Here is a 5,574-nt window from a genome sequence, read left to right on the forward strand (position 1 = left end):
CGCATAACACCATCAATCGAGCGCTAGGCTAGCGATAGGCGAGCAACCGATTTGTCGGTCGCTCGAGTGAGAGATCAACAACAGGCGGGTGATAGTGTTTTTTCCACTCGAGCATCAGATAGGCGATAGGCTAGTGTAAATCTGGAGACTCTTTCCTTCTTATTCCAAACTCGAACCTTAAGTTACCTATTTTATCTATACAATGTTCCCATTGGCTCATTGACTTTTACAACATTTTTTATATTAGTCATTTTGTATAAAGAATTGCCAATTGAGTACAAATCTTAACAATCTCACTCTTTGGCATTCTGTGATGAAATAATACAATACAAGTTATGATGTAAAATCATACCAATCTACTTATCGTCTCTTACATTTCTTGTTATACCTGTTTTCTGAAATCAACACCTCAAATACCAAGTGTGAAAGCAAGTGATATAGGAAATATAACAATTGAAACATCTAAAATGCCATCAAGTTTTACTGAACCACTAGAGAATGGAATAAGTTGGGGCTTGGAATCTTCCAGATCACTCATAAGGGTCTTAACCTTATTTTCTAAAGACTCATTCATAGCACTCAACTTATTAAGTCACCCAGAGGACTATGAAAAAGTGCAAATGAACACACGGTTATGAAAAATCTCCATCACGCATATGTGTTCAGCAACTTTTGGAAAATTTCAGTAATTTTTGTTTGTTGCTGAAAACATAAGTTAATTTGCTCGTTAAAGATTGAAGTAATTTTTGTTAATTTTTTAAATATATTTTAGCAATTAATCCAATTTCACAATATCAGATATCAACAACAATAAACTAAGCATATTTTGCATTGATATGCGTAAGCTAAATGGATACCTTGATCCAGAGCTACATCTATGGGGAGATGCAATGAATTTTTATTTATTTATTTTTTCCTCCAACCATAGGAGGCCCTGCTAATTTTGGTGCATCTTTCTCTCTTCTATTATATTCTATTTAGATTGGATTGATTTTGTCACTTTCTGAACATGAATTAAGGGATTTGCAACACCATAATCGGTCTCCTCTTAATTTATTATCAATTGGTGCTGCCTTATCTGGTTCGTATGGATTCTAATTTCTTTTCATCATTTTCCCTCACAGTTATATTAAACATCCTACTTTCCATTACACTCTTGCATTTTGTTCTCTAGGGACTCGACCATCAGCACTATAGATCAAATATATATAATTAGTGGTTTATATGCTAAGGACTGTAAAAGTTTCAATTTATGGCTCTTTTGCATGTTTTTCGAGGACTGCAGTTCAATACTAAAAAATGCTTAAGTCCACTTTTGACAACTATGCACAGAGTTTGCTTATTGAGATTTTTTTGGTGATTTGCAGTTGATTCATGTTGCAAAATCCGATTCTCGACTTGCAAATAATGATCTACCTGTCGATATACAAAGGTTGAGATGTCGTGCGCTCATTTCTCTCCATCTATAAATAGGCTGGGAAAGGTCAGAACCATCTTCTGCTCCTACTACATGTCAACCGTTCAAACTTGCACCATGTAATGCTAATATCATATACCCAAAATTAGAATGCTCTTCTGTGAATCAAAATACAGAAATGAAATCTCTTGAATGTACAGAGCTCCTCACGAAAAACATCAAGTTTTTTGAGAGTTCATAAAGTACTTGTTAATTCCTAACAAGAATCTTACGATAATTATATTTGTAAATATGACTCAGTTGATGTATTTCTGTAAATTCATTTAAGAGGTCTTCTATGGGGATTCATGTTACATTAGGTTCTGAGCATAAATATCGGTGATACCACAGAAGCTAGTGGAGAGGTTGAGATCACGTGCAGAAAGATATATAGCGCTTCATCTAAGATACGAGAAAGACATGCTCTCTTTTACTGGTTGTACATACGGTCTTACTGATGCTGAATCAGTGGAGCTTAGAATTATGGTGGTAATGCTTATCTTTCAGAGCTCACTTCTCGCTATCCAAATGTAGTTTTCAAGGTTGGTAGGGTTGGATGCTTTTCTATTGGTTTTCATTGAGAAATAACTAAAGTGCTAAGTCTAGCTGTAATATTAACCAAGGTAATATCTCGTTGATGACAGGAAATGCTTGCAACCGCTGAAGAATTGAATCCGTTTTCTAAGCATGCATCTCAAACTGCGGCACTTGATTATATTATCTCCATAGAAAGTGATGTTTTCATTCCATCACATTCAGGTAATATGGCAAGAGCTGTTGAAGGGCATCGCCGATTCTTAGGGCATCGGAGAACAATCACTCCAGACAGGTATTAATGTTGTATAAACCTCATTATTACATCATTTCAAACTCCCAAGTGACCTTATTCTGTTTCTAACTGTATAAAACCAATATATTCCCACAAGTGAAGAGATTCGGAGAGCTTAAATTTTTTATTTTCATATTTCATATAGATTGTTCACAATGGCGGATCTAAAGTGGGGCTTGGTGGGTCACTTGCCCCAACAATTTTTGGAGTTCTTTGTTATTTTTATTTTTTTTAATGATAAAATGTAATATATCTGTCAAAGGGGGGAAGGAGAAGTAGGAAAAAATGAAAATTGTGGATTAATGTTAGGTTATACTATTTGCAAGATTTTGACACGGGCAAATAGTCTATTGATTTGAATAATTTTAGCCTATGTTTGGTCCCCATTTTCACAAAAATACATTTTCAACCACACATTCTTTCATAAAATAATATTACACGTAAATTGAAAAATATTTCTTATTTTTTAACCACACATTCTAAAAAATAAAAATAAAAAAAAAATTCTAAAACCCATTTTCCTTCAATTTTACATTAAAATGGAGCCCAAAAAGGGCCTAATATTTTAAACCAGTGAAAAATGTTTAATATTTATCTTTTTTATTTTATGTTAAAATTTAATATCATTCTAAAAAATACTGGTCATGCACATAAAAAATGAAGTCAAGTTTGATTAGATCATTTTGCTTGATTAAATATTTGTCCTCACAGACATAATTTATGTCATTAAAATATTTCGACGTTTGCAATTTTTTTTCTCCTATACACTACATAACCAATTCGGAAGTCTCTTTTCCTTATAAATACCACCTACAAACTCATGACAAATAGGTAAATTTTTGATCTAGAATGAACAAAGTTGATAATTGTTATACTATGTTTGCATTTGTATTTTAAAGTTTATCATTCTCTGTAAGGATCGTGACTAAGAAGAAATTATATTTTTTTTCATTATCAACTTGTTCAATTTCAAAATTTAGTTGTGTCTGCATCCACCACTGATTGTTCATTCTTTTCTTTTTGATGAGCACAAAGAATCCTCTGTTCTTTTATTGCTGCATGTGATAAGAACAGTAAATTCTTTATTCAGACTGAGTTGTCATGCTTTTAAATTTTCTCCTTTGTTCGTGTAATTAATATTCGAACATAATGTGCAGGAAAGGTCTAGTAGAATTATTTGACAGATTGGAAGCTGGAGAGCTTCGAGAAAGTTCTTTGTCTTATCATGTGAGGAAATTGCACAAAAACAGGTGATGTATTTGTACGACCACGTTTTTCTACTCCTTTTCACTACTCTTGGATGCGTTGCCGCAAGTCTCATTGCATGTTGAACGGAGCAGTTGAATACTTCAAATTGTATTTATTTATTCATTTTATTTTAATTTAAAAATTTTTTTTTTTATTCAAATCTTTCCTCCTAATTTACCAGAGCCCACTTGGATGTTAACAGGCCAATACCTTACTTATTTTGATTTTCTACCTGTTTCTGTATATTTGTTTTGTCATGCATCTGTCCATTTTCCGTGAAAATATCAGTGAGCTTGAGCATCATTTTCTCGAAGTTGGATAGAATAGAAATAAAGCCAAGGGATTTCACACTTTGATACTAACTCTGTCTTACTGTTAAATAAGTTACTTATTTTCAACTTCGACAAACAAAAATCATCCATTACAGTTTACTTATTTGTGAAAAATGAGTTTTGTAATAGAGATTTTTTGTCGAATGTGAGGACAAATTTTGGGTTTAAGTGCAAAATTAATATATTCGTAGAATGTTGTTGACAATGAGTTTGGAGTAAAATGGAGCTCAAATGAGGACTTGTACATGAGTAAACTTTTCGGGCTTAGCCAAATATTCTCATAGATGTGTGCAATCCTCTACTGCAAAGCATTGTTATGGAGCTCTGTTCAGTACAATTTTGCATACCACACTTAATTATTGTTGCATACCTCCGAACAAAGGGAGCTGACCACTAGATGCGGCCATGTCTTTTATAAATTATTGAGTACCATCGACATTTATCTGGTAGCTAGCTGGTCAAGGATAGATATCAGACTACCGTTTTTCTCATTCCTAGCAATTTGCAGGCAAGGTGCACCGCGAAAAAGAGAAGTTGCCCCACCAGGGGTAAAGGGTCAAGCACGATTCAAGCTGGAGGAATCTTTTTATCAGAACCCATACCCGGAATGTATATGCAGGTCCAAAGACACGGTAATATCAGGAGAATGTACAGGAAATTGATTCTTTTACATTTGACCCTTTTGTGGGCACATCCCGGAGTTCCATGATATGTCAAATCGGATTGACTGAAAGAAGTATACTTAACGGATGTCATCAATGTATTGCATCGACTACTAGGAAGGATTTCTCTTTATATAATCTTTGTACTTTAATATCATAATACTTTAATATCATAATCCTTATCTTTTCCTTAACATGTGACATGACAGTTTTTACTTAGGGTTTTGATTGATCAATTCAATTGTGTTCTGTTTAGTTTGGAAACAATTATGAGAACAATTTGAATACCATTGGATTTGTCAACAAAGATCAGTTTCTTGGTCACATCCAGATACATTAGAGATTTTTAATTATGGAGCACAAGATTTTATCTAAAGTTGGACATGGTTTGGTTCAGTTCGATTCTAACGAGAATCGAACCAACTTGAAATTTTTGAATATTTAGTAAGTGGAAATGTCGGGTCCAAATTTAATTATGGAACCATTCGAGTTCGGTTCCATTCAATACAGTTCAGTTCCCAGGTTTTGTATTATAATTAAATTTATTAATATTTACAAAGTTACATTAATTCAACTAATGATATGTTCAATCTTAACTATTGCAAAATAACGTAGTCCATTGTTATGTGTCTTTTACGTTTCTCTTTGCCGAGTTCTTCATAGGTTTGATTGTTAAAATCACAGAAAGATAAAGATAACGAGCTCAAAATAATTAAGAGAGCTGTTCTCGAGCTTTAATTCAATTTTTTCAGAGCAATAGAAACTACATTACGGTGGAGTAACAGATTTGAATAAAACTAGGGATGTCAAATGGGCCGAGTAGTTCGTTGACTTGTTGTAACTTGGCTCGGGCTCGTAGGCTCGACCCCATGAGCTGATCCCATACGACCCACGAGTCGAGCTTGTGGGCTTATAAAAAATATGCAAATTTAGAAAAAAAATAAAAAATAAAAAATAAAAATAAATAAATTAAAAAAATCATGAGCTTGCGAGCATCTTGTGGGCTCGGCTCGCTAAGAGCCCGAGCCGAGCTTGTGGGTTAAAAGC

The 5,574-nt window shown here is 33.7% G+C and overlaps 1 pseudogene; it reads left to right on the plus strand.

Moving 5' to 3' along the window:
- The first annotated feature begins 634 nt into the window (after nt 1–634).
- Nucleotides 635–4,686, plus strand: LOC111377635 (annotated as a pseudogene).
- The last annotated feature ends 888 nt before the right edge of the window (nt 4,687–5,574 follow it).

Source organism: Olea europaea, unplaced genomic scaffold (assembly GCF_002742605.1).
Source record: "Olea europaea var. sylvestris unplaced genomic scaffold, O_europaea_v1 scaffold1693, whole genome shotgun sequence".
NCBI classification, from domain to species: domain Eukaryota; kingdom Viridiplantae; phylum Streptophyta; class Magnoliopsida; order Lamiales; family Oleaceae; genus Olea; species Olea europaea.